The sequence below is a fragment of the Rattus norvegicus genome, chromosome X, assembly GCF_036323735.1.
Source record: "Rattus norvegicus strain BN/NHsdMcwi chromosome X, GRCr8, whole genome shotgun sequence".
Taxonomy (NCBI): domain Eukaryota; kingdom Metazoa; phylum Chordata; class Mammalia; order Rodentia; family Muridae; genus Rattus; species Rattus norvegicus.
In genome coordinates, this window is record NC_086039.1 from 120,781,546 (window position 1) to 120,802,669 (window position 21,124).

At 41.6% G+C, this 21,124-nt stretch overlaps 1 non-coding gene across 1 annotated transcript; it reads left to right on the forward strand.

Annotated features, from left to right (window-relative positions):
* The first annotated feature begins 883 nt into the window (after window positions 1–883).
* Window positions 884–1,024, forward strand: LOC120099476 (small nucleolar RNA SNORA48). The gene has a single exon (XR_005498649.1). It is a non-coding gene; the product is annotated as a small nucleolar RNA SNORA48 (small nucleolar RNA).
* Window positions 1,025–21,124: the final 20,100 nt, after the last annotated feature.

Sequence of the window (21,124 nt, forward strand, 5' to 3'; positions counted from 1 at the left end):
GAGCATTCAAAACTAGTCTATGCCAATGATTGGAAGACATAACACAATGATAAAGGCATGTTTTTATCTATAAAAAAAGATAATTTAAAAAGGAACTCTCCAAAAAGTCACAGTACATATATAAAATGGGACATGAGAAGCTAGGACTATAGCTTATCAATAGTATGTATGTAGCATTTGTGTGGCCATAGATTCCATTGCTATTACCAAAACAAAATTAAATGTAACATGAGCAAGCAATTGATAGAGCATAAGAAAAAAGAGAATCCAATTGAACTTGAAAGGAGTAGAATTCCCCCTGCAAGTGGCCCAGGTATATGGAGATATAGGATTACATCTTCTCCAGAGATCAAATGAAACACTCTGTACACAATGATGATTGTAATGTCATGTTTGCTAGCTTTGAATGTCAACCTATAAAAGTGTGAAATATCAATACAGTTACAGATTGGACTGTAAATATAAAAGTGACATAAGCTTCAGCAGCATATAAATGAACCAAATAACTGGCAGTAGTTGGGAGTTATTTGTAGATTTGAAGTGTAGAGCCTTAAGATATATATATTACTAGTATGTCCACCACGCTCCAATGGAAGGTCGCGCATGCATGAATATGTGGGTAGTAGAGTCGATGGGGGGAAAAGAGAGAACACAAAGTTGAGTGGGTAGGGAAGACGCATGGATCTGGAAAGAGTTGGGTGGATGGATGAATATGGTCAAAACTCACTGTACAAAGTTCTCAGCGAACTAATCTTCGATTGAACTTTAAAAAAGAAAGAGAGATATAAATCCCTTATCTGACATGAAGAGGAGTCAGTACCACTGGTAAGTAATGAATTGATATTTTGAAATAAAAGTGTCTTGATAAAAATTATGGAACCCCCCCCCCTGGCAGTGGGCAGAGACACCATGTTGGTGGTGGTGTTCTTATGTCAGTCAGGGCAGAGCAGAAGGCAGTCCTTTGTTCACCCTAGCTTGATGCCTGGCTTGGTGGCCAAAGCTGTCTTATGCCTAGGACACATAAAAATCAAATCAAATCCTGGCAGCACAGCAGGGGAAAAGGAAAACAGAGACCTGCAGACCAACCACCACGCCACTCACAGATGGGCCACAGATACCTGTTTGCTGCCACGCCTATGCCACAGCACAAATAGAGGATGTGACCCAGGGGATTTCCAGTCACATGGCCAGCCTGCAGTGAAAGACACCACAATGTGTGAGTCTGTGGTGTCAGATGGAGAAAAAGAGAAGTGGAGTAGCTTGAGCATTATGAAGAGAGATAGAACTGGAGCCTTGAGGGAGGAGAGGAAAAGCCTGTTGTGAGTGGCCAGACCCGCCATCTGAGGGTCATGTCTGAGCCTGTGGCTATGCACTGACTGGGGTTGATGTGGATGTCATGGCTCATATTACCACTAGAGAACCTAGGGATGTCTCTGGTCCGGACGGCCATGAGAGACCAAGTGGCTGTCCGGGGGCTCTGCATAACTGGCCCTGAGCCTCACTCTATGCACTGCTCTAGAGAGCTGACCCCATCTCTCCACAGCAGCACCAGAGAGAGCAGGCCCTGTGCCTTGCTCAGGCTGCACAGTGGAGCTGGCTCTGGTGGTGGGGACAGAGGTAAACCGGCCCCAAGGGTGTGAGCATGGGAGAGCTGGCCCTGCCACTCATATGCCTTGTGGTGGCATAGGTGCAGGGATGATGCCTTCTACCCCATGCCCCTTACCACCTGCTGTAGTCAGGAGAGCTGCCCCCCACCCCAGGACATGAGAGCAGGACAGTGGGCCCTACACTTCCCCTGACTAGTACAGTAGAGCTGGCCCTGGTAGAAGGGATGCAGGTGAGCCAGCCCCAAAGGACAGAGTAGAACTGACCCCCCCCCTATTCATCTGCCTTGAGGTGGTATGGATGCAAGGGTGATGACCTTCTCCTCCCTCTCACCACCTGCAGTAGCCTGAAGAGCTGACCCTGGAGTCACGACAGTTGGAGAGCTAGCCCTCTCCCATCACTGGCTATAGCACTTGGGAGAGCGAAACCTGCACCTTGCCTGGACAACACAGTGGAGCTGGCCCTGATTGCAAAGGCCTCGGTGAGTCAGCCCCAAAGGTGTGAGGGTGGGAAGGACAGACCCAGCCCCTTGTAGGCTTCAGCACTTGGGAGAGTGGGCCCTGGGCCGTGACTGAGTAGCACAACGATGCTGATTCTGGAGGCTTGAGTGTGGGTAAGCTGGCCCCTGGGGGCATGAGAGCAAGAGAGGTCTGTGTCCTGTCACAGGTGGCCTAACCAGAGCAGTGGAGCTCTCGAGACCTTGCCCTGGAGGTGCAGATGAGGGAAAGCCAGCAGCCTAACCAGCTCAGCTACAACCCAGGCCTAGATTCAGAGCCCACCACAAAATCTTTATCATCTGCAAATGGTTGGGATGCATGAAAGGGTCAGTCCTGCTATTCCAAACTGCAGGATCTCCATGACACAGGGCAACAACAGGATAACTTGGAGGAGTCCCAATGAGGATTGTTCTTAGGGTTGTACTGCTGTGCACAGACACCATGACCAAGGTAACTCTTATAAAGGACAACACTTAATTGAGGCTGGCTTACAGGTTCAAAGGTTCAGTTCATTATCATCAAGGCAGGAGCACGGCAGCATCCAGGCAGGCATGGAGGAGCTGAGAGTTTTAAATCTTCATCCAAAGACAGTCAGGGGCAAACTGGCTCCCATGTGGCTAGGAGCAGGGTCTCAAAACCTACCCCCACAGTGACACACTTCCTTCAACAAAGCCACGCCTCCTAATAGTACCACTCCCTGGCCCAAGCATATGCAAACCACCACAAGGATCTAAAATTGATGGTGTCACAGAAGCCAAAGATCTCGAACCAGACCAAGGACTCATTGCAATGATCATTTGCAAGTGAAGATGTGTGGACAGAGGGGTATACTGTGGGACACAGCGGGACATACCTACCTTTCACAATGAGATGCTTTCTATGCTTTGTTGTTGTTGTTTGTGTATGTGTGTGTGATTTATTTTAGGAGGGAGGTTGCAAGGGTGAAGGGTAGGTATGAGGGGATGGGTGACTGGGGTGCATGATGTGAAACAAAGAATCAATAAAACGTTTTTTTAAAGCAAATGTGAAACAATTGAAAAACTATGGAAATAGCCAACTGAATGCAATCAGCAAGATTTAAAATAGGTCATGTTAAGAGTGAACTATGGGGGTTGGGGATTTAGCTCAGTGGTAGAGCGCAAGGCCCTGGGTTCGGTCCCCAGCTCCGAAAAAAAAGAAAAGAAAAAAAAAAAGAGTGAACTATGTAGGGCTGGAGAGATGGCTCAGAGGTTAAGAGCGCTGGCTGCTCTTTCAAAGGTCCTGAGTTCAATTCCTGGCAACCACATGATGGCTCACAACCATCTGTAATGGAATCTGATTCCCTCTTCTGGTGTGTCTGAGGACAGCTACAGTGTACTCACATACATAAAATAAATTTTTTTTAAAAAAAGAGTGAACTATGTAGGGCTGGAGAGATGGCTCAGTGGTTAAGAGCACTCACTGCTCTTCCAGAGGTCCTGAGTTCAAATCCCGGCAATCACATGGTGGCTCACAACCATCTGGGATCCAATGTCCTCTTCTGGTATATCTGACAGCTACAGTGTACTCATATAAATAAAATAAATAAATCTTATGAAAAGAGTGAACTATGTAAGAAGCAGATAAGTTTGTCTTTTCACGGTGTCACATTTTATTGAATAAATAATTTATCGAACAAAGTATGTCAATCATTGTCCTCAATGGCCAGATACTCTTACTTTCCTTAGCAGGCCTAACCAAAGCAAACACAGGCTTCTTTATGCCAATATCAACTTACTAGTGCTAATTTCCATAATGCATATTGTACGGTGTGTGTGTGCGTGTGTGTGTCTGTGTGTGTGTGTGCTTTACAAAATGAATATAAAGGGCTAATGAGGCAAGAAAATTCAAAAGGCCTAAGAGGAAAGCTGATATGGATGTCAGTTCTGGAGAGATTTTGTTAGAGAAGCTGTGGTTATCTGTAGAGTCAGGCTACAGTTTGCTAAAGTCGACTCAAGGAAAAAAAATAGAGCAGAATTATGATTATTAACAAAATTGAGGCAGTGGTTAAATATATTAACCAGTAGGGCTGGTGAGATAGCTCAGCAGGTAAAGGCACTGGCAACCAAGACCGAGTTCCATCCTCAGGTCAAACATGGGGGAAGGAGAGAACTCACTCCCCTAAATTGTCATCTAACCTCCGCGCTTATGCCATGGCACAGGCAGAGAGATGCTATGTGAAGCCCCTGGGCTCAGTCAGGAGCTCCGAGACTATCAGTCCTTGATGCACACACCCGGTGGTTGGTTGAGAGGTGGATGGGGCTGTTGTCACAGTACTGTGTGCTCACTTCCTTGTGGAGTCTAGGTGAAGAGTTCACACTCTTTTCTTCTTAGATCTGGTCTTCTAAAACACTTTTAATATGCCCAATGTACCTTGATACATTTATAGGGTAGCACCCTTCATAATCTCAGGGAGAAGACATTTATCAGTCTGTGCTTCATAGGTAGAGTCGGAGAGATGGTGCTGTCCATACGCCCACTCAGATACTCATCCTCAAAACTGCTTAAGAAAGGAAGTCTCTCAGGTCAAGCCCCAGTCTGCTAAAACACTGTTTTACTTAGGGCCCGGCACAGCCTGATCTCAAAGGTCAAGGGTTTTAAGAGTATCACATGATCCTCTCGTGAGGGAAGTTGGAAAAGAAGCATAAAGATTCCCCTGTACTTTCCATTGTTGTCTCATGGCTGTTTCATTCAGTCAGTCACTCTTCCTACACTTAAAGTGTGTCTACCTACCACCACCCCAGGTGTGATTCCAAGCACAGGGATAAGAGATGAAAAATGCAAAGAATCTTCCTGCCCTCGAGGAACCACATTCTAGTGGAGGAATGTAGAAAATAAACTTGAAATCTCCTCCTCAAAAAGGTAAGTATAAATAATATTGTGTGCAAAGAGGATTATAAGACAAGATAAATAATAGTCCTGAGGGGTGAAGAAATCCTCTATGAAAAAAATGAGCTATGAGCTAAATTTTTTTTTTAGAAAAGTTAGTTTCTTCCTAGGAGGCTCCATAGCTGCTATGCAAATTGACCTAGCTCTCCCCAGCAAGCAACTCAACAAACAAAGAGATGGAGAGAGGAAGTCACAACCAGACCACAGGCAGTCTTTCTACACCCTGAGCCCAGAGCAATGATTGGCCTGCTTCCTTAGAGTCATCAGGGGACCTTGTTTCTAAACAAGGAAGACCTGTTCCAAAGTGATTCGCTGGGGAAAACTCAGAAGGTATTTCCTTTCTCCAGTGTGCTCCTAACCTGTGTCCCATAGCATGGCAAAAGGCCCAGGCTTATGGTCAGGGGCTTCTCTAGAGAAACACAATGGAGAGAAGTGTTTCATATAGAAACAACTGCCTACTGCTTCCTGAGAGCAACACGGAGACTATACCATATTGTGTAACTTGCTACCGAGACTCTTTTTGGTTTTATCTTTTGTCTGGGTAGTTTTGTTTGTCGCTTTGTTGCATCCTGTTTTGTTGAGACCAGTCTCACTCTAGCCCAAGCTAGCCTGAAATTCAGTCTGGCTAGCCTGGAAATCACAAAGATTCTCCTGCCTCAGCCACTGGAGTGGTAGCAGTGGGGGTTTCCAGGGAGACAATATTAAACACTTCCCTTTCAAAGCCCAATGTTGATTTACAAAGCCTTTATTCTACAAAAGATGTTTATCTTAAAGGGAATACATATTCTCACACATATGTCCTAAATGTAAAAGGACCTCATATATTATATGTGACAAGTGCGGCGTAAGTACTTTAACTATCTTCTACTCTCCCTCGTGCTTTCTTATCCTTGATAGCAGGGGTTGAGGATTTAGCTCAGTGGTAGAGTGCTTGCCTAGCAAGCGCAAGGCCCTGGGTTCGGTCCCCAGCTCCAGGAAAAAAAAAAGTATTTCTTATCCTTGATAGCAAAAAAAAAAAAGCGTATTACATATATATGATATATGTAATACATCATATATATGTATACATATATACATCATATATATGTAATGTAACTACGGAATCTGTGTGTTTTCGATTTGAAAAGCCACTCTCACTTTAACAGATATTTAAAGCATAAGAGCCACCTGATTTGTGGACCCTAATTATGTTTGAAAATGGAGTATCCTCTATAGGCCCTTGTACTAAAGGCTTGCTCAACACCTGGTGCTGCTATGTAGAGAGGTGGGAGGTGTTTGAGGAAGTTGGGCCTAGTTGAAGGAAGCGGGTCACAGCGGTGGGGTTGAAGGGCACGTTGTCTGCCACTTTTACAACTGTTTCCTGTCTGCCCTATGGTGTGATTCTGCTATGCTCTGCCCTGTGCTCCCCAGCAGACTGTGCTGTCTCAGCAGAGCCCAGAGGCAGTGAAGCCAAGTGTCCACTTATTGGAAGTTCTGAAAACACGAGTCAAAGTAAATCCTTCCTCCTTTAAGTTGATTCTCTCAGGTATTTGTCTTGGCTTTGAAAAATTGAGGATGTAGTCAATGGCCCGTAGCACACAGAAGCATGCTTGGACTACATTAAGGCAGCACAGCATAGAAGTACATGCTTGTCATCCCATGATTTAGATGACTAAACTAGGAAAACTAGACGTTCAAGGCCACTCTGCCCTGTGTTGTGCCGATAATGATTTTAAAAATTGCTGTCTGAGTTGCTAAACCCTCATTAAATGGATGTGGAGTTAGCATTAGGACAAATCCTGAAAGGGATCCTATATATACTATTACCATCTTGTACTAAGTACTAACGCAAAGGGGTGTTTTCAGCATTGATATTAAATAGAACTGATAGGGCTAGGCCTATATCTCAATTGGTAGAGTATTTGCCTAGCATGTACAAAAGGTCATAGTTTGCTGTATCCTAGATCAGAGGTACTTAAAGATTTTCCTTTGGTTTTGTATTCCCTTTTCTAATTTATTTTTGAGGGTTATTTTTTCTAAAAGTCAAAAAAAATAATAAGACTTCTTCTCAAGGTTATATAAGCATTAATAATAGTTTAGTGAGTGAGTTTATGAAGGTTGCTTATAGAAGTACTGGTAATGAACCACAAAGAGCATGGATAACTCAAAGACAAGTGCATCTCTGAAAAGCCATGTGAAAGCTACATCTCTGGAGCTCCATGTTTGACTTAAAGGCAGCTTCTCTTGTCAGAATGTATCTTTCCCCCACCAACTGTTAAACTGCTTATGTAATATTGGGGAAGGGCTTTGTGGATCTTGGCACTTTCAGGGGCTTCTTGAGCCTTCTAAGTTTCATTTACATCCTTGACCTTATATGTTTCCCTTACTTCCAGTGTCTAGGTAGGTGTGTGTGTGTGTGTGTGTGTGTGTGTGTGTGTGTGTGTGTGTGTGTTGGTATACATGTAACAATATGCACGTACATGTGTACACATGCATTTGGAGGCCAAAAGGCAAACTTAGTTGTTGTTCCTCAGGAACTGTCAAACTTGTCTTTTTTGGTGAGACATGTTTTGTCATTGGCCTGGAGATCACCAAGTAAGCGAAGCTGACTTACCAGTAAGCCCCAGGGATCAGTGTGTCACTGTCTCTCCAGTGCTTAAATTATAGGTGCACACCCAACTTTTTTACGTAGGGTGGAGGGATTGAACTCAGGTCCTCCTTACTGACTAGTCCATCTCCTTTGTCTCCTTTATGGGTCTTATGACCTCTCCAAGAGGAAAGTTTCCATTAAGAGCAAACAGATGCACAACAGCAACTCCTGTTCTAGACCGACAACTCCGCACCAGTGCTCATATCTCAGGACATATACTGAAGGCTGGATTTTAGCTGTTTCTCTCTTTTTTTTTTCCGGAGCTGGGGACCGAACCCAGGGCCTTGCGCTTGCTAGGCAAGCGCTCTACCACTGAGCTAAATCCCCAACCCTTTAGCTGTTTCTCCAAAAGTCTCCATCCCAAATCCTTGTTCACCAGTCCATGGCACTATTGGATGGTCCTGGAACCTTTAAGAAGTAAGGCCTAGTGAAAGAAAGTTAGACCACTGGGGGATGCCCATGAAAGAGATATTGGGACCTAAACCCCCTGTCTCTTCTTTGGTGTCATAAGGGCAGCATCCTACTCTACCGCATACAGTCTATGATAGACTGTACTGCCAGCAGTACAAAGCAACAGGATGAACTGCTTGTGGCCTGAAACCTCTGAGCCTGAGCCGTATAAGCCATTTCCTTTCTTTTCCTTATTTTATAATTTTAGCACGGACACATGTAACCCCAGATGACCTCGAATTCACTGTAGCTGAGGATGACCTTGAATTTCTCATTGTCCCGCTTCTACCTCCCTAGTACAGGGATTACAATATATGCCTCCACACTAAGACTTTTCATCAGCTTTGCACAGTGGCATGTGCCTGCAATCCCAGGACTTGGGGAAGCAGAGGCAAAAGCATCATGAGGTCTAGACCAGACAGTGCTGCATAATAAGACACTGTCCCAAAAAAAAGCTTTACCAGGTATTTTGTTGAGCCCATTCCCTACTGCACCATCCATCCAGATGTCTACATGCAATGAATAATTGTACCAACCAGACCTAGAGGGTTTCAACAATAAAGTTTCATCACTGACTAAAAACATTCTAGGTTCCAGAGGACAGCCTATGAGGCAAATACATTTGCCTGAGTCTTATCTGGCTCTCCGCAGCTACCTGCCCCTAAAGCATATTTAGAGACTCTTCTTTTGAGCCAATCACAGTCTCAGAGACTGTTCACCCAGATACCTTTCCTCCCAGCTCCCTGCTTTTCATGCTACCTACCTCATCTTTCACTACTCCTTGCTAGACACAACTGATCTTAACCCCAGCTCATACCTTCACCCTTAGCATGCAATGAGAACCTGGAAAATGAAAACAATTGGGAAATTTGGGGGGCAAGCTGCTAACCCCAGTTCTGATCCCATATCACACCTTTTATCAGATAGAGAGTGAAAGGCAGAAAATCAAGTCCAATCCTCCTGATAACCTTAGGCTGATAATAACCTCAGCAAAATCGCCAAAACTCGGGGTTAGGGATTTAGCTCAGTGGTAGAGTGCTTGCCTAGGAAGCGCAAGGCCCTGGGTTCCGAAAAAAAGAACCAAAAAAAAAAATCGCCAAACTCGTTGAGAGTGGCCCCCAATCCCCTGCCAAAGACTATGCTCTCTTTACTTCAGCTATAGATCCAATCAGCTGAGATAAAATCCAGTTCTTCTATATAGGGTCAGTTGTGAATGACTGACAGTTTATTAAATATATAACAAAAAGAGTAAATTAAAAACCAAAAGTGGCCAGTAGCAGATACAAGAGATGTAAGAAACAGCCAAGCATTCAAAGACAACCAGCAGAGATGCCTGGAGTAGCTCAATTTAGAGAGCAAGCTAAAAGGTAACGATATCAAATCAGGGTCTTACAAACATCCTGCAGAAATCAACTCTGGTGGAATGATCCAGCTGGTGTTTCTGACTGAGAATCCTGAGTAGAACAGAGTGTCTCCCAGGGCAAGGCTTCCAAGTCAAAGAACAAACAGCAGCAGAAATGGTAACATCAAACAGTAACATCAAATGGGACACTTAAAATCAGCTAGCACAAGCCAACTAGGGAAGCCCCATAGAAACAGCTCTGCTGGAGTTCTGGATGGAAGGTTCTAGGCAAAGCCAACCATGGACAAGCATCCAGCTTCTCTCCCCAGGTTAAGCTGTTTTATGTCTCAAAACATTCAACAATAGTTACCTCTGTTAAAAGTGGAGGTTTGTTTTAGCTGTTCTATGGGCACATGTGTTTAGTCCTTTTACAGCTTGCTGGTTTTTCCCCTTTCCCATTAGAGAACCAATGGGCAGCCTGACTCAGGACAGGAGATTTGAAGGACTCGATATAAACATGCTTGGGTCTAAGCTTCAGGAAGTGGAAAACTAATTTCAGAATCACCTTCCCGGTGAGCTCAAACAACATATGACAACTTACCAAGATAATGTACATGACACTAGTGAAAGCCATCTTTGTCACAATTAAATCGGAGAAAATTAGTGTGGCCTCTAAGGAAATTTGTGTGAAGGTTCCTCAAAAAAAAAAAAAAAGAAAAGAAAAGAAAAGAAAGAAACCACCTAAAAATAGAGCTACCTTATTAACATAGGTAGCCCACTCCAAGTCAGATTATAATAGAAATATGTGTACATTCTTGCTTATTGTGACACTATTCACCATAGCCAAGTTATGAAATCATCCAGTACTAATAAAAGAGCATTAGTCAGCCACTAAGAAGAACAAAATTAGGTTATTTTCAGGAAAATGGATGAAAGTGATAACCACGTTAAACAAAATCAGTCAAACAAGGCCCAGAAAGACAAATTTTACATGTTTTTCTTTCATATGAAGAATATAGGGCTGGGGTGGAGATGGGGCAGAAGACTGTGAGGAAGAAGGAGGAGGAGGAGGAAGAGGAAGAGGAGGAAGAAAAGGAGGGAAGGGAGAAGAGGGAGAGGAGGGAAAAGGGAACAAATGGAAGGGGTTGGGGCGAGAGAAGGTAAAGGAGGAGTGAAAAAGATCAAAGTACATGATATGCCTGGATAAGAATGTCACAAGAAACCCCACCATTCTATACAAATGGATATCCACTGATAAAATAAGGAACATTAAAAAACTCTGTCTGGGGTAATGACTCATTTGCTTCTAAGCACAAGTATCTGAGCTCGGTCCTCATGACCCACAAAAAAAAAATCCAAACAAACAAAAAACAATAACAAAAACAAAAAAACAGGTCCTAGTATGTAATTCCCAGCACAGGAAAGGCAGGTGAGGCAGAGACAAGCAGATTCCTTAGGAGTCTTTGGCCAGCCAGCCTACTCTACTTGGCAAGATCCAGCCCAGTGAGACTCTCTCTTCTCTCTCTCTCTCTCTCTCTCTCTCTCTCTCTCTCTCTCTCTCTCTCTCCACACACACACACACACACACACACACACACACACACACACACTATATATATATATATATATATATATATATATATATATATATATATATATATATATAGACACACAGAGTGGGGGAGGATATATTTTGATATTTTTTTTCTTTTCCTTTTTCCCTAACCTTCAAGGTTTCTTCAAAGACTAGGGAAAAGTAAGTAACTAATCCATAGATGGCCAAGGGCTTTCACAGAGATTGGGCAGGTTTGCTTTGCTCCCACACAAAAGTCAGATCTTCTGCTAAAAGCCAGGGAAACAAATTTAGGAACCAAAGCAAACAATCAAGTCCCTGTAGTCTTTCATCTGCTCTGCACTCAGCCCACTTTAAAGCGTGTGCATCGGGAGGAGATTCCTGGGGCTTTGCTTACACTAGAAGAGCATAGACATTTACAGTGCCTCTCTTCTGCTGACAGAACTGTGAGAAGGCAGGGCTCCATTCCACAGTTTAAAGACAAATCATGGTCACTCTACAGTCAATTCTTTGTGTAACTATGTATCTGCCCTTAAGGAAACCCTAAAATCCTGGGAGCTTGGGGCCCTGTCAAATGATCCAGGTTCAAATCTAACCCATGTTGCATTAACTAAACAAATATGTGTATTCATACAGTAGTGGGCACCAATGACAGACCTAAGAAATGATCCTATCCAAGTCCAGTCTGCTATATCAGTGACTTTAACTAGGGTTACTTTCAGGGGTGTAGCGAAGGGTTACTTCAGGAGCTTAGGGAACTTACAGGAAACTACACCACTGGGAAAAAAGGCCACCTTCCCCCAGCTATTGTTAACTGCTTATATATTCTAACAGAAGGGAGGAGCCTTGTGCCTGTCTATGAAACCTAGGGATCATCCCTAATGAATTGCTTCCAGATCCCATATAAAGTGCCTCATGACCTACTTGTATGCTGCCTCTTGAGCCACTAATGTGCTGCCTCATGAGCCCTGTCACCCTCTGTATCTCCCCCACCACACACACACACACACACACACACACACACACACACACACACACACACACAAATAGAAGGCCAAATCTTATAAGGGTCTTATCTGGGTAATTGTGACTGCAGTGATGTCAATGCAGCAGTGGCCACGTCATGCCCAGAAGACATCCCACAACTCTATAACTTACAATTTGAACTACAAAACAACTTGTGATTATCCTGGGGACTCCCTGGGCTCTAGAACAGTTTTCCAGCTCAATTTAACTGCATCCGTGTCCTTCTCTATAGCGACTGTTCACTAAATCTCAGTCACTATTGTTATTCCATTATTTCTCATGCTACAAAAATGGAAAGAAAAATAAAGGAACGGGAGCGCCGCTCCGAGTAATCATATGAGGAGTATTGATCCCCTGAGGTGGGGAAGCCAGGAGTAGGTCTCTTATCCCCCACACAGCTTTAGACTACACCCTCGCTCAAAATCCACGTTAGCTCCCTGTTCTTAAACTGGGTATGACAGTAGGCACCTGTAACCCTATCAGTTGGGACGTATAGGCAGGAGAATTGGAAGGAAAGATGGAGGAAGAAAAGAGGAGAAGGAATGAGAAGAGTCAAGTTTGAGCTATGCAGCCAAACTGTACTACTCAGTGAAAACATTAAATGCAGATTCTTATGGCTAATGTGCCCTTATATGTGTGTGTGTTTGCATGTGTGAGAGATACACACGTGTCACATACTTGTAAATGAAGCCAAAACTTCCAGAAGGATAAACTATATAAATGGTAACTATTTTCCTCCGGGAAATAGAGTTGAGGAATACAGTTAATGGAAATTTTTTACTTTTGAATTATATTTCTATTTTAGCTCATTTTCATGATGAAACTAGTTTCTCTGATTTGGGTATGCATGTATTCTTTTGTCATATTTTAACTACACCACCCTTGTATCATGCCCAAATACTAATGTTTCATATAGCCTCATGTCAAAGCTCAAAAATTACTATTGATATACCATTGGCCAGCTGAACAGCTCTTATATGAAAGCTGTTAAATGCTTCTTTTCTGCTCTTTTCATGCTCTGAACTTCGACCAAGGGACCCATGCAGTATTTAGTTGTCATGCCCTCCAGAAAGGTAGCTCCTGGGCTGTCCTTTTTCTCCTGATCTTGACTTTTTACAAAGTAATAGCTATAGATGCTCTGTGGAATGATGCTAAACTTGATTTTGGCTGATACTTTCTCACCACTGAATTCAAATTCAGATTAGAACAAAAACCACAAGAATCATACCAGTCATTTTCTGTTATCGTTAAGAAGCACACAGTACGGGCTGGAGCGATGGTTGAGGGGTTAAGAGCACTGACTCTTCTTCCAGAGGTCCTGAGTTCAATTCCCAGCAACCACATGGTGGTCCGATGCCTTCTTTTGGTGTGCATGAAGACAGTGACAGTGTACTCACATAAAATAAATAAAAAATCTTTTTAAAAAAGATTTATTTCTTTAGTTTATGTACGTGAATACACTGTCACTATTTTCAGACACACCAAAAGAAGGCATCAGATGGTCGTGAGCCACCATGTGGTTGCTGGGAATTGAACTCAGGACCTCTAGGAAGAGCAGTCAGTGCTCTTAACCACTGAACCATCTCTCCAGCCCAAGAAATAAATCTTAAAAAAAGGAGAAACACACAGTATAACTATGTCCTTGCTGCTTGTGGTAGCTTGCATCATTTGCTTTAGGAGTGTCTTCTGGGTTTCCCTATTCAAAATGTACTAGTTTTTCTTTTAGAATTAATGTTTTGTTTGGCGATAGTTTCAGGCTATTTTTCCTCCATATTTTACCCACTAATCCTTTGATAATTCTTACCAAAATTGATTAGTACTGTCATACTTGCTAAATGATGACTTCCTACTTCTGACCCTCCTTCTACATGTATTAATGAGTATTCTATTGTGAGGAAGACTTTTCCCTTCTTTTTGAACTGGTGAGATACCTCAGCAGTTAAAATGCATATTTTCTTTTTTTTTTCTTTAAGATTTATTTATTATATATGAGTACACTGTAGCGGTCTTCAGACACACTGGAAGAGGGCATCAGATCTCAGTACCGATGGTTGTGAGCCACCATGTGGTTACTGGGATTTGAACTCAGAACCTCTGGAAGAACAGTCAGTGCTCTTAACCACTGAGCCATCTCTCCAGCCCAAAATGCATATTTTTTGCAGAGGACACATGTGTTGTTACCAGCACTCACTTTGGATGGTTCAGAATGGCCAGTAACTCCAGCTCAAAGGGACTTTTATGCCCTTTTCTGGCTACCTTATACACCATGTATACCCACACATGATCTCTAATAAAAATAAACTAAATACAGACCATTTAAAAAAGTTTTTCTTTCTTCTGATATATGAAATCAACTATTTATTTAAATAATCATGCATTTGATAAAAGAATGTATTGTCACAATTTTAAATTTGAATGTTTCACATTAAATGTGGTATGGAAAGGTAATGGCTGTTTATATATGATATGTCATGTTTTTCACAAATCTCTCCATATTTTTATTTGGGCTTTGGAACCTTTCTCCAACAGTTTGATGAGCTCTTTGCATGGTCAGAATTCTAATCTATCTGTCATGCAACCCGCACATATTTGCTTCCTGATTTAGTTTTTCTTTCTTTTGTTTGTTTGTGGTTTTTGTTTGGGGGAGAAGGCTGTGTTTTGCTACATATCTCCCAGGTGGCTTCAAAGTCAAAATCTCCTTGCCTGAGTCTCTGGAATATTATAACTGCCCAGTTTTTTAAACATTGATTGTAATGGGGCTTTATATCATGCAAAATTCACAATGATAGTAATAGTTATTTTCCTTTTACATCATGTGGACATTTTTACCAATGATACAAAGTAAGAATATGGCTCCAGACCTGTAATTCCAGCACTGGAAGACTCATTCATTAATTTAGGTCTGGAGAGATGGCTCAGCTGGTAAAGGCATTCAACACAAAGCCTGATAACCTGAGTTCCATCCTTGATATCCACAGACCTCCACACACATGTCACCTCCACATGTATGCTGTCATGTGTACACACACACACACACACACACACACACACACACACACACATGCACTTACATGCAAAATAAATTAATAACAAAAAGCAAACCTTGCATAAAATCAGACAGTGGTACTAATTTTTTTCTTTATTAACTTGAGTATTTCTTATTTATATTTCGATTGTCATTCTCTTTCCCGGTTTCTGGGCCAACATCCCCCTAACCCCTCTCCTCCCCTTCTATATGGGCTTCCCCTCCCCATCCTCCCCCCATTACCGCCCTCCCCCCAACAATCACATTCAACAGTGGTACTAATTATACTGGTATTCACCCCACACTTTCAGAGGAAGTGAAGACCTTGTTCACGTCATAAAACCAATTTTTTTTATCAAACTTTAATTACTAATCGACTTTTAAAATTATTTTCCCTGTGAAAAAACAGGAAGCACACATGATCTATGTGCCAGATGCCCACATACAACGATTGTCTCACTTGTAAGCTGAAGTTGGCACTTGGACCCTCAGTGCAGGGGAATGTTGGGGGTGGGGGGCGTTAAAGGGGGTGGATGGGAGGAATACCCATATGGGGAGGGGGAGGGGAGGGGGGCTTATGGACAGGAAACCGGGAAAGGGAATAACATTTGAAATGTAAATAAATATATCTAATAAAAAAGAAAAGTTTTAACTTAATTTTTTATTTTATGTGTATGGGTGCTTTGCCTATATGTATTTCTACAGCTTGCTTCATTCTTGGTGCCTTCATAGGCCAGAAGAGGGCATCAGATTCCTAGAACTGGATTTTACAAACAGTTGTGAGATGCCATGCGGGTGCTGGGAATCAAAACCTGGGTCCTTTGGGAGAGCAGCCAGTAGTCTCAACTACGGAGCCAGGTCTCCAGACCCCTATTTTTTGTTTTTAATTCATGCATCATAACTGTGCATATTAAATACCATTTTGTTTTGTTTTTGTTTGGTGGTTATTTTTCGAGACAGGGTTTCACGGTGTGGTCCTGGCTCTCCTGGATGGCATTCTGTAGACCAGGTGGCCTAGAACTCACAGAGATCCACCTGCCTCTTCCTTCCAAGTGCTGGGATGAAAGCCATGCATCACCACTGCACAGATGAAACATTATTTTTTTTACTCCATTTAAATTAAGTTAATTTCATTTTTATAAGGGAGAGTTGGAATTTTATTAGGAGTATTTCAATATGTAAATAAAATTGAATTTCTCTCCTGTGAAGAATACACTGGGCAAATGCAATATACAAGCTATAAGTACAGTATAATTTTTCTGATGAGAATCCCATTGAACAGAATGTATCTGAATCCTATATTTTTACTCTTTTTTAAAAGATTTATTTATTCTATGTATGTGAGTACACTCGCTTTCCTCAGACACACCAGAAGAGGGCATCGGATCTCATTACAGATGGTTGTGAGCCACCATGTGGTTGCTGGGATTTGAACTCAGGACCTCGGGAAGAGCAGTCAGTGCTCTTAACCACTGAGTTAAGCCCCCGAATCCTATATTTTTAATTTTTAAATATTCACTTCACATTATGCCCTCTAGGTTTATTCCATGTTGTCACAAATGACAGCATGCCATGCTTGTGTGGTTGAGTGGCCCATTGTATACATGTACCATGGTTTTCTTATCAAACTGAAAACCTTTTTACAGGAAAAGAATCAACAGAATGAAGACACAATCTACAATTAAATATTTGATAAGGAATTAATATCCAGAATATTGAAGGAGTTCGAAATGCAAAGTAGAAAAAAAAAGAACACAGATAACTCGATGTAAAAGAAAAAATATGTAGCAGACCTTAACAGATATTTTTCTAAAACCAAAACTGCTCAATGTCACTACACATTAGGGAAATGCAAATCAAAACCACCTTGCACCAGATAGAATGACATTATCAAAAGGGCAGGTACAGGTCAAGTGAATAAAGACTTCAACTGCTGGGACTGAGCAACTAGGAAACAAATTAGTGGCCATTCTAGGAAACGGGCTAATGTGTACATTGCCAAAGGGAATGGCAATGGATGAGATGGACACTGTTTATAGAGCGCCTGACAGTCCGCCTCCTCTGAAGCCACTTTGCCCTTTCCTTTGTGTGTATTATCGTACTGCCTAATTGTAACAGGACTGCAATTAAACAAACTCTGGGTAAAAGAAACTGCTAAAGAATGAAAAGACTACCATGATTACTTAAATATTTACGATTCATTTGGTATTGAGTTTCTCGGAGTAAAATATTAAAATCGAATATTAATGGGGAAAACAGCTGGTGCTGAATATTCAAGCTCCCAGAGGAACATATTAATGAATCATTTCTAAAGCTAGACAGTTTCGTGCTTAATCTGTTCAAGGGATAGGAACACAGTCTTTTCTCAATTATAGTTTTCTAAAATGAATATAAATACCTCATTAGTCTGTTCCCAAAATGGAAATGGCCCTTTGACATTACAATAATAAATGTTTGTTGGAAGAAATTTAGGCATTAACCTAGTCTGGAGAGGAGAAATGAGATATGGAGTTTCAATTTTGCAAGATTAAAAATGTTCTAGCAGGGAGATGAGTTGCAGCTCAGTGGCAAGGAACTTGCCTAATATTCAGGCCATCAACACTGAAAACACCACAAAAGCAATGCTCTGTGGGATTGATGTGATGATGGTTACATACGATTGTGGGAATTTAATGGCATTAAACTGGGCACTTACAATGAATAAATTAGTAAAAATTTTGTAGTGCACATTTTATCACAATTTTTAAAACATTTCAAAAGGACCAATAGTTTGTACGTTGCAGCAACAGGACCATAACTTTGAGGCCAATCTAAGCTATTTAGCAAACCCCTAGTGGGAGGAAGGAGGGAAAGAGAGAGGAAGACAAGAGACACACTGAAGAGTGGGGAGGACAGAGAAAGAAACAAAGAGACAAAGACAAAAATATCACCCTCTGGCCCCATTACATATGTTATCATGTAGAATCTCTCCGTCCATCGATCCATCCATCCATCCATTCAGCAGGTAGTTACCAAAATGCCAGCAATATGCAAGACATATCTTGGTGCTAAGAATAGAACAAAAAGCTCTTTTGGTGCTAACTCCTATTTTTAAAGATTTATTCTCTTTCTATTTTTTTGCATGCATATATGTCTGTTTGACTCTCTGTCACATGTGTGGAGGTGCTTTTGGAGAGAAAAGCTCAGGTCCCCTGGAGCTGGAGTCACGGGTGATTACGAGCCGCCCAGTGTGGGTGTTGTGAACTGATCCTGGGTCCACTGCAAGGGCTGCAAGTGCTCTTAACTGCTGAGCCATCTCCTCATACCCTCTGAAGTAAGTTTTAATTGGAGAAACAGAATATACATAAATAAATAATATACAAGCATGAAATATTTTCAGATAGTAGTAAGTGATGTAGAAAATAAGACAGAGGGTTGGAGAGATGGTTCAAAGGTTAAGAGCACTGACTGCTCTTCCAGAGGACCTGAGTTCAAATCCCAGCAGCCCCATGGTGGCTCACAACCATCTGTAATGAGATCTGATGTCTTCTTCTGGTGTGTCTGAAGACAACTACAGTGTACTTAAAGATAATAAATAAATAAATATTTTTAAAAAACTCAACTCATTTTAAAAAAGAAAATAAGAAAAGAGATGTAATGTGATGGAGAGATTATATATTTTTTGGAGTTCTGGGAATCAAATCAAGAATGTCAACTACTCTAGACAAGTACTTTAACAGTAAGTTATGTCCTCAGCCCAGGGGCCTCCAAATCTGTGGGCTTCAAACAAACGTAGATCAAAAGTATTTCCAAAACATTGCCTCTAGCTTGGCATAGTGATACACACACGTGTCATCCGAGTCCTGGGTAAGTAAATCAAGAGGATCACAAGTTTACAAGCCATTCTGAACTACACAGAGAGACCCTGTCTCAAAAATAAAATATTTCGGTTGTGAGCCTAGCCTTTAACAGTTGAGCCATCTCTCAAATCCTTCCAAAATGAAGTAAAATGAAATGAAAAACAAAACAGAGAGGAGAAAACACTTGCATTGCTACTAAAAAAAAGGGCACAGTTATTTTGCTGTTATTTTCTAAGAAATCTATGATAACTACTCTTCAACAAGCAGTTACATTACACTATATTATAAGTCACTGGAAGGGGTTTTGAAGTACACAAGAGAATATTCATACCTATATGCTGATACTATGTTGTGGGACATTCAAGGATTTGGGTGTTCTTGGAGAGTTATCCAACCAGTCCAGTGCATACTAAGGGATGACAGTATGACAAATGATTCTATGATTTTTTTTTTTAAAAGAGCATTTGGATACAAGTGAAGAAAAAGCGAGAGCAAGCCATGTGGACAGCTGGAAGCACAAGTGGAAAGGCAAGTCATATGACTTGGGCTCAAGAGCAACTCTCTGGCTGCTGTGTTGAGATTAGACTAAAGGAGGTCAAAGAAAGAAACGGGACAAAATTAAGACGCCATTACAATAACACAGGTAGAAAATGGAGGCAGCTGAAACCACGGTAGTGGGAGCGAAAATGCTATGTATATATTGAAGGAGAAGAGAACGGAATTTTCTCAAGTGCTGTGCTTAGACAAGGGCTGATTTTAACTGGGTGTGTCCTTCTTATACAACTTATGAGTTCTTTCTTTTTTTTTTAAAGATTTATTTTATTTATTATATATAAGTACACTGTAGCTGTCTTCAGATATACCAGAAGAGGGCATCGGATCTCTTTACAGATGGTTGTGAGCCACCATGTGGTTGCTGGGAATTGAACTCATGACCTCTGGAAGAACAGTCGGGTGTTCTTGACCACTGAGCCATCTCTCCAGCCCATGAGTTCTTTCTTAACTAGACTCCAAAATTGAGTAGAAAGGTGAGTATTTGGGAGTGAGTAGCTGAATGGTAGAATCCTTGGGTAGCTTAGCATATATAAAGCCCTGAGTTTGGTTCTCAGCACTAGAAGAAAAGGGGAAACATAATATAGTATTGTTGTTTATTTATTTATTTATTTGTTTGTTTGTTTATTTAAGCTTCGAATAGGGCTTAGACATGGCTTAGTGGTTAAGAGCAAACACTAGTCTTACAAAGGGCCTGAGTTCAGTTTCCAGTTCTCATGTCAGGTAGCTTACAACTGTCTGAACTCCAGCTCTGAATGACCCATCTTCTTCTGGCCTCTGAAAGCACCCCACAAGTGTGTCATATGCAGAGAGAGAAAGAGAGTCAGAGACAGCAGGAGACAGATACAATCACAAAACTAATTTTTTTAAAAAAACGTTTATATCTGTGACAAATATCAGAAAATCTTGAAAAATGACCTAAAAGCCCTGTCCTGGCACACCCACAACAAAACATTTCTACAGTTTGGGGTGCATACTATTTGTTCCTCTGGACATGTGATAACTTTATAATCTGTTTAAATAAAAAGAACACAAAGGGGCTGGAGAGATGGCTCAGCGGTTAAGAGCACCCGACTACTCTTCCAGAGGTCCTGAGTTCAATTCCCAGCAACCACATGGTGGCTCACAACCATCTGTAAAGAGATCCGATGCCCTCTTCTGGTGTATCTGAAGACAGCTACAGTGTTCTTATATATAATAAATGAATAAAATCTTTAAAAAAAAAAAAAAAGAACACAAAGGGCTGGAGGATGGCTTAGTGGTTAAGAGCAGTGACTGCTTTTCCAGAGGTCCTGAGTTCAATGTACTTACATATAATAAATAAATACATTTTAAAAAAGAATACAAAACTAATTCTATTTTTCTTCTGTCATAGCTTACCAAACTTTGTACAAATAGTACTTTGGTCTTATTTTCTTCTTTGGTATGAGGAAGTTTTTAATTAATGTTGCAATAATATGACAAAGTTTTGACAAGCTCTTCTTTTTGTTTACATATTTGGCTTTTTCCTCTCACATTTACATTTTGGTTCATCAATAATTCTGAAAAACAAAATACAAAATTGATCTGAAAATAAGACATATAAGAATTGCTGGATGCGAGGGGCGCGGGGCCGGGGGTGGCGGGGGCTCCGGGGCCACTCTGGGGGCCCCCGGGCTAATGCTGACGAGGCCCGCCAT